The sequence below is a fragment of the Cryptomeria japonica genome, chromosome 2, assembly GCF_030272615.1.
Source record: "Cryptomeria japonica chromosome 2, Sugi_1.0, whole genome shotgun sequence".
Taxonomy (NCBI): Eukaryota; Viridiplantae; Streptophyta; class Pinopsida; order Cupressales; family Cupressaceae; genus Cryptomeria; species Cryptomeria japonica.
Genome location: NC_081406.1, coordinates 652,445,207 through 652,455,434, shown reverse-complemented (window position 1 = coordinate 652,455,434; position 10,228 = coordinate 652,445,207).

Here is a 10,228-nt window from a genome sequence, read left to right as displayed (position 1 = left end):
TCTTTTGAATAAAACCATAACAATTTTAAGGCTGTACAATATTCAATTTACATCTTGAATATGAGAATACCTAAATGTTGAAACCTAGTGGACAATCTTTAAAATAAAGTTGTAACAACCTTAAGGCTCTATTGATTCCGTTTAAACTGGAAGAAAAAATATCCAATGCTAGCAAACTCAGTAGGCATGATTTTGGACAAATTTATAGCAGACTTGACGTTGTTGGGAAGATAATATTCTAGATTGTTAAAACTCACTTTGTTTGGATTTTTACTGCAACCTTGTACATTTTCCATTGGTGTTTGTTAGGCAATGACGAATCTGCATACCTGAAATCTTGTTGTAATGATTCTTTTGTATTTGCGGTGAGAGTCAAGTTAAAAATGCATGAGTTATCATTAAAGTTTAGATAAATGCATACAGTGTACAACACAAAATAGGCAAATGGTTTAAACTTTAAAGGTTGTGTCTTATTCATTCTTTGTTAGGTTTGTTTTATATTAACAACATTGTTTAAAGGATTTGTGACAGAAATGAATTTCTTGAAATGTCCCAAATTATCTGGTACATTGCTATTAGAAAATGAATTGAGGTATGTGTATCATGGAAAATCAATGATCAACATTATGACATACTGAATTTCCTAACTTTCATCAAATATCTCATTAACTCGGCTTTAAGGCATTTACAAATTGTTTAAATTGTCACAATAAATTTTAAAAAGGCAACACTTAGCTCTACATTTCATAGCCCACTCTTCCTGGTTCAGAGATCTTTTTGATATGGTAGTGCAAGGTAGATCAAAGGATTAGGAGGACTGCGGAAATTCAGGCCCGTGACCTCTAGTTTAAGAACGCCCCGACTATACAAGGCAGAAGGTATAGACTCCATTATTTCCGTTAGGCATGCTATAATTCTTCACATTATGGATTGCCAAAGCTTTAGGTAAGCTTTTAGGTCTGTAGACTAAGGTCCTTGTAAAATAAAAAAACCACATGTCAAAACATTGGAGTAAAACATTGGAGTATGCCATTGAGATAAACCCACGTATCATACCTCTAACACTGAAAATACAAATGCCATGCACTCAAAATTCCACATTTTGAGACATCTAGCACACACAGAGCAGACATGGAGGTTAGATTTCTGTTAGACCTTTTATATAAAAAAGTGTTGTACTTGTAAAGTAAAAGAAACCTTTGTAACAAATAAAAGTCAAGTAATCTTTTTAAATATATCTTTCTTTGTTTTTTTTTAAAGCATCTTAATAAAGATAAGTTATGGATTATATTTTATATTATTTTGTTATTAAAAATAGGTAGTATTAAAGTCTAACAAAAAATGGTTGAAATTGTCATATAAATTTGAATGGTACAATATTGATTTGTACAATTATAATCTTTAAAGAAATATGTAATATATTATAAAATATTTTTCTTTACATTTAATACAAACTATTTATATGTATATTTTTTAAATGTAACATAAATTTTTGTAGTAAACTTAAATTTTAGGAATATCGATGTATATAAATTGGTTTGGTACATGTAATCTATAAATTCGTCTATTGTATGTGAGAGCTTTGAATACATTATATTCTGTTGATTGCAGTTTCCAATTCTTATTCATTATATCTTGTAATGGTACTTAACTAGTGCCACTCTATTATATCCTTGTTCAAATTTTGTAAAAACATTATCTGTTGACAAATTGATTGTTTTTGAATTTAACTTATTCATTGATATTTGTTTCAAATCATTAAAAGTAATACATATTGTTTGAACTTCTCATTAATATTTATTAAATACGAAATCAAAATTTATAGACACATTTATTTAAGTGAGATAAAGATTTCTAAAAAATTCAATTTCTTTTTAAAATGATGGTACTTCAGTTATGCTTATGCTACTTCAATTTACATATTATCATAGAATGTACACTATGACAACCAATAAGTGAATATATATTCCGCCACCAAAATGGGATTGTCCAATTATTGGGCCAATTGATATGACTACAATGGCACACATCTTTTGTTTTCATTATCCCTCCATTGAAGAGTCTCTAAGGACGATATTAGGTGAAGAATTCCTACAGAATGCTTCTAGTTCAGTCTACTACAGTGACATGGTGTCCTGTTTCCTGTCAAATTGCATGGACTTGGTCCAGGACCCAGAGTTTGTGGAAAAGTTTGCAAATTCATATATTCAAGACTATTTCACTCCATCGATTGGTTATAATGTAGCTATCAATGCTTATGATGGAAGAAACCATAATGGTCTTCTAGGCGGTATATTCTTGCCCGAAACAATAGCACTATGTGATACAGCTTCTCGTGTTTACAATGCTGTAAAAGTTCCTGTGAGCTGGTTTTTACACATGCGCTGAAAGAACACAGTGAGCACTTGGGCCATGATCTCACAAGAAATCTATCAAATGTGTTCAAGGCACTAATGTTCTTATACACACATCTTCCTCTTCATCCACCTATTACAACTGCACTTCCCACACTTGCTTCACAAGTGTCTTCTTAATTTGCATGCACATCTTTGTCATGCAGCTATGTTTATGCTTTATTATTCTAATATAAAAGCTATATGTGTTCCAATGTTTACTACTATCAATATATTTCAGCCATAAACATAAGACATTTTCACAAGGAAGTATACATTTAAATGTGTCATTGTTATTGCTATTTGAGATGTATGTGTGTGAAAATGTGAAATCGGTAACTGCAATCATGAATTGTGCTTGTCGTAAACTTAATATGTCAGATTTATAATCACTAAACAAGGGGAAAACAACAACAATGCACAAAAATATCACTACCTAATCACTTAAAACAATGCAATATTCACTATGAAATCAATACTTAATTACAACATATTAATTTTTGGTTCAAAAAAATGAAATTAATATAACTATCTATTTTTACATATAGCTAACATGTAAGAAATAATTTATTTGTCTATGTAAAAATGTACAAATTTTTTATTTTCCAAAAATTTCTTTATCATTCTTTTCTATTATATTGAGTTGAAAATACCTCACATATAATTTGAAGATCATATTCAACTTAAGTGAAAATAATATTTTTAGGAGTTAGTTAGCCCTTATGTGTACAAATGTTTAATTAATTTAATAGTTCTTTTTTATAGTAATAAATCCAACGATGACTTACAAATATTCTTTCTATTTGCAAATCTTAAGCAAATCAAAATAGTTGACATCACAATGAAGTAGGTTCTGACACATGATGTCGATTATTTGTGTTGCAGGGTTCAAATTAGCCCATTTTTTCTATATTGAAGGGAAATTAGCTTAAATAGTAGCTTGAAATTTCAGCAATACAGGTACAATTCACTTCTTTATTTTTTATGTACAAATTTCATATTACTGTGAACTCAACCTAGCATTGTAGAGATAATATAGTTCCATTGAGAGGGAAAAAATATTCACAATAATAAATGATCTTGGCATATTGTCATTTTTGTTTACATAAATGAACTTACCATTATAGATACAACGTAGTTCCATAGGCACGACAAAAAATTAATCAAAACACTCGTTTAATTTTTGTACAAGAAAAATTATTTTTCCATTGATATTCATTACGATATTGTTATACAAGACACATATTTGAAAATTACTAAACTCGTATACATTTTGTACAGGTCATGAAATTACCATGTGCACATAGTACTAGAGTACTATAAAATTTAAAACAATGGTTGCCCCTGTCTATCACAGTAACTTGCCATTAGATCTAGGTGCTCTCTTTGTAGAGATGTGCATCATATTTGTCATGCTTATGACAATAAACGACACTCCTCTACTCATTACATTATTGACATGCAATGTAGCAATTTTCTACTACTTTGCATTGGTCATTGTTTAATGGTTTTGTATCAAGGGGTTCGAGAAAGCTAAGAAAAATACGGAGAGAATGCTAAAAAACACAAGTCCTTTGTCATCTCTACCAAAAAAAAGTAGTTAGATAGAGCAAGGAGAGTATAATACTTGCACAAATTGATGCTTATTTTTACATTTTCATTGTCCTCCTCATATTAACCATCTCAGTAGCCCAATGTCTAGAGAAGCTATTTACAGTAAACCAGTCTTGTATGCTAATTACATTGTACATAGTACCATAGACATTGAAAATGTTAGTCAAATGATTCAAGAAGACAATTGCATGTTGTCAGCTAATACTTTACAGTTGTTTCCATCAAATCCATCTACCCCAACACTGGAAAAGGCAAGCACAATAACTGCTTCCCCGGGTAGTGGATTGTTGAATGATATTGTCCACAAATACATTTTCCAGCCAATTGTTTGTGACATTATTAAAGGCAATGGCGACAATTATGCAAGTCTAATTACCTGTAATTGTTTCAAAAATTATAATGCCACACCTCATTTGTCAACTCCAACCTTGGAAATAGTAGGACACACAGCTTCAAAGTGTGTATACCTACATCAAATAACTGGTATGAACCTTATTTGTAAATTATTTTCCCGATTTTTGGCATTGCTATGCAGTAATTGACTTCACTAACAATTTCTTCTGCTCATATATTGTAGAGGATAGTCAAGTTTGGCTTCAACAAAATACTCTATGCCACAAAGCTGACAATTTCTCCACAGAGCTTCAGATTACAACTGACAAAATTTTAAATGTGGAAGGCATGTCAAATAGTGAACAGTTCAATAATGACATATCAATTGAACATCAATGCAATGACTACTACTCCTTGAGACAGAATGGTTCCAACATACCACAAGAAAGAAACAATGTTGTCAGCTATGCTCAAAAGTTCAATTAGAGGCGCAACAAGTAAAGAAGGACTTAGCAAAGATAGAAAAAAGCTTCAAGCAATTGGAAGACTACAATATCGAACTATGCACATATTTGCAAGACATTGTTAAGCATTCAATGTGAAGATTTGTGCAAAAAAATTATTATACTCTGAACTATAACAAAATTCCAAAGAATGTGCAAACTCTTTGCCAAGCCCCTTCTTTGCAAAGATATTGAAAGATTAAATATGAAGGGTGCAAACTATTTCTAGCCAAATATTTGTTGTAATAGTAAGCTTTATATGTTTGTATTATTTACAAATGCTTCAAGTTTGACTTTGTAAACTAATTACTAAAATAAAGATGATTTTTCACCACCATGTATATATAGTTAGAACAACATATACTTGTCGCAGTAGTCACCATATTTAAGAGCCTATTAAAAACCCTACTTATTTAAATACTTTTTATATTTATTTTGTAAAGTAGAAGTGACATAATATTTTCAAATCTTGAGTCTCTATACATTTATCCTATTCAATCTAAATAGAAGAGTTTGTGTCTAAATGATTTGGTTAGCATATCAATTTTCTGTAATACATTCTATGATATTGATGTATTACTAGGTAATCTATATGTGTGTGTTGTAATTGACCTTGGGAATTAGATCATCTATGGGAAATTTGTTTCTATTCCATGTAAAAGTTGACATGAGCATTCTTGATGTTCTTAAACATATTATTACTCTTTGTGCTAAGTGGATTATTTGCACCATTGAAGGATCTAAGGCCTAGAAGGTTCTTCTCAAGTATTACATTGAAGGTTGTGTGTCTTATGGAAAACTATGTTAGAAGGAAATTGGACTTAATTATCTTCATTTCACCAAAGCACCTATGAAGAACTAGGTTCGCCTTCTTCTTCAATGCATTTGAAAAAAATATTTGAAACTGTGAAATGCTACCTTAGGTGGGTTGGTGATGAATTTGTAAACAAGCTTTCTGTCAATAAACATAATTTGTAGTGCTCCCTTATCATCAAAATCTATACAAGAATACATAGTACCATTTGAAATTGTTTATGCCTTACTTGTCGTTCATGTACAAATCGCCTATACTTTTAACGACTATACAATATAACTAGTAGAATCATTTACAACATGTATTCATTGTTCTCTTGCTTGTATGTATTTTGAAATAGGCAATAGAAAACCATAATTTAATACAAAAAATAATTTAGAGAAGAGCAATTTATACAATTACAATTACTCTGAATTATGAAATGATATAAAAACATTTCAGAATTAAACAACTTTAATCCATGGTTTACTGAATGCATTTGAAAATAGATATATATGCATTAGTTAATAATAATTGTAGCTTTTCAGTAGTGTAAGTAATTAGTTACATTAAAAAAAAACTAAAAAAAGTATACAACAAAAGCATATTGTACTCACATTGTCTACTTCGCAGATATCGACACATGTATTCACAAACAAGAGATATCCTACACAATTAAACTTCACAAGCTAAGTGAAATACAACCTACTCCATACATATTTAACAATCACAAGATGAGCTGACACAGTCAACAATAGCCAGTTTATGTTCTCCAAGAACATACCAATATAATTAAAAAAAATTGACAACAAAGAAACGAAGGTAGTAGATGTTGATAGTTATAAGTGTTCTGCTTGACAACAAATATGAAACATTGACAATGTGCTAAACTGCCATGGACTATACAGAGCACATAATTTCAAGTACAATGTAGGTGACTATCTATTTGATTCCTTCGAACTACTATTGGAAGGAAAATACACATCAATTGAATTCTGAAATGGGACAATCGACTACTTTGAAACATGTCTTGCAAGAGGTGAAATAGAAGCAATCAACTCATACAACCTTGAACTAGATCCACCTACTCTTCTTGAACTACACAATGTCCCAGATCAAGAAACATATCTAGGCAAGATGAGATTGTCTGCAAAACCATGTGCACCACGCACTGAAGTTGGATTATGGGGAGACATATTTTGTATACATTGGCTATCAAACTAGTTGAAAATACAAATATATGTTTGGTCAATGACAACAGGGAAGAAGTACTTGCACAACCACAAATCATTGCAAAGTGAGCGATATTACATCTTGTTCCATGATGCTAATCCTCGCAATGGTCATTTCGAACCAGTATTAAAACTTGAATACGAACATGCAATATATCACCAAAACACACAATTATCTGAACTTAAAAAAATCATTACAAACAAAAGAGAAGACGAAATTACAGACAATGGAAAAAGGCGAAAGCTTGAAATTAACAATAGCAGTTCAAAAGAAGAAACTGGAAAACAAAATAGCAATCATAAAAGGAAAATAACATTAGACAAACATAAGAAAATGATAAGAAACAAAAGAGAAGAAGAAATTATAGACCATGGCAAAAGGCAAAAGTTTGAAATTAACAATATCTGTTCAGAACAGGAAACTTGAGAACAGAATAGCAATCATAAAAAAAAATAACATTACACCAATTGAAGAAAATGATTAGAAATAATCAAGAGCATCAAAACATCCAACAAATACCACAACAAATGTTTCAAACTTTGAACACAAATTCAAATGAGAATAATGAAACACAATGCGAGTAGAGTACAATGATAAAATCAAGAAAGTCAAGAAGGACAAGATCATATTGTCCAATTGAGATCTACCAGAAAACAATTAAAGACACGCCAAAACATACATGTACAATATGCCACGTATTACATTTCAGAAAAGATATGAGAACCATCAAAGGAAAACTAAAACAAATATATTATTAGTTAGTAAAATGTGATAATACTATATTGACAGATTCCATATGTCGAACATGCTTTACTGCTTTGAAGCAATCAAAGTTGCCTAAGTATGCTACACCAAGTAATATACGAACAAACAAACCATTGGACTATGTACAAAATGTCTCGCTACTAGAAGAACGACTTGTTTCACTCAGAATTGCATTCGCTCAAATATGGGAGCTAAGCTATAAAAGATCCCAAATAGAACTTACAGCTCTATTATTAATGTTCCTGTGAACATGAACATAATACAAAAAGCACTACCACAACCAATCAATAGTACAAAAAAAATAGTTGTATATCTCAAAAAATGATTACAGAATATAAATGTCTTCCAAAAGAGAATGATATGCCCAAACATTGTCATGCAAGCTCTAACCCAATTGGTCGAAACAAAACTATACAAATGGAAAAATGTCCAAATTAATGAGGAATGGAAACGTTGTTTGGAGACTAACAAAGAAGATGAAAATAATAGTGAACTTAGTACAACTAATAAAGAGACAGATAGTGAGAAAGAACAAGAACATCCATCTAAAACATTGATACATGGATTCACTGAATCTACATCTATTTAAAAAATGGATGATAAAATCATTGAAATTGCACCTGCACAAGATTTCTATCCAATTGGAATCTTCAAGGACACATACGCTGAAGAAATGAATTTTCCCACATTATTCTTTGGTAGTCTGCGTGATGAAGACATTGTTAAAAGATTTAGCTACCAAAAGATTGCACAATGGGAACTGACAAATTCACATAGACAATTTGCATACCACACAACCAACTTATTCTTCAAAACCATCAAAGTAACTATACAACAAGTTTTGTCCACAATGTGGATACGAATTCAAAAAGGGCAGCTAAAGGGAAGAAAGCTATGTGCAAAGGATGTGAAGGAAAAGCCAAACCTAGAGAAGTTGTTGAAATTGGATATAGGTTACACCGATTTCAAAAGAATAAGAATATCACTAGATTACACACAACAACTTAAAAAGAACATATTTGCAATGATACGACAACTTGGACCACCAACTTTTTTTGTTACTCTCACTAGTGCAGAACAAAACTGGGATCCCCTCACAAATACACTGCAACAGTTACAAAGTTTACACCAATCAAGATTAGAAGAACATGAATCTTATCAAACAAAGGAAATTGATAAATTCCAATTGATCAAAGATGATCCAGTCAGTTGTGCGCGATACTATAGGCATAGGATAAATGCATTAAAAAAATGATATTTACAGATTCCATCTTCTTTGGAAATGTCATAGATTACTTCTCTGTAACTAAATTTCAAAATCAAGGAAATGAACATGACCATTTCCTGTTATGGATTGAGAATGCACCAATCTATGGCAAAGACAAGTATACGGACATAATACAATTTGTTGACAAGTATATCACTTGTTGCACAGAACATTTGACTCCTGATTTAGCTATACTACACAAGCATCACCACACAAGGCAATACAAGAGATCTAGAAGACGAGTTTGCAGATACAATTTCCCCATTCCACCAATGCAAAATACTACGATAATGCAACCACTGCCAGAAAAAAATGAAACTCTAAGTACAATTGCAACAAATATAAATTCAAAATTGCAAAAAGCAAACTATGATAGTTCATACACCTTCAACATGTTCTTAAATGAAATGCAAGTAATAGAGGAAGATTACATATTAGATCTTTGATCTACATTACTTAGACCGACACTACTCCTACAAAGAAAGCCATCACAAATCTGGAACAATAGTTTCTCCAAAAAAATAACCCCCCTATGGAAGGCTAATATAGATGCACAATATGTCCTAAATGCATATATTGCAGCAATGTATTGCAGTTCATACATGGCAAAAGTTGACAAATCAATGACGCGTGCTTTCCAAAAAATTCGAAAAGATCACCAACAAGACAATATTGATGCAATCAAGATTATAAGTAAACTTGGAAATGCTTTGCTAAACCTCCAACAAATGTCATCATAGCAAGTTGCGCACATTGTTCTATCACTGCCACTAAATTATAGCTCAATAAAATGTGTATTCATAGATACACAATCTGACAATGACCGCACATTCATACTTAAATCTATGAAACAGATCAAGAAGGAACCAGATGAATCTGAAAACATAACTTGCAAATCCATTATAGACTATTGTATAAATCGACCCAATTCTATTGCAAACATTTGCCTTGCACAATTTGTCTCGGAATATAACAAAAATGGTACACATATCGAATGTAAAAAAAAACCAAATATTATACGTTATATCAATTTCAACAAACATATAGATGTAGAAAACCACCGCAGAGAGTAATTAGTACTGTATGTACCATTTATGACACATGAGAATACTTTGAAAGACAATTTCAATTCATGGGTAAGTGCATATGTACATCATGAAAGAACAATACAAATGAATCGTTCAAAGTTTACGTACAACACTACTTCTGCATGGGGTGACATTGACAAAGCTATCAATAATGCAAACTTAGAAAATCAAAACATACAGGATGAGGCCTCTTCATTTACAAATTCTAAAGACAAGGAATTCCATGACATTCAATTAGA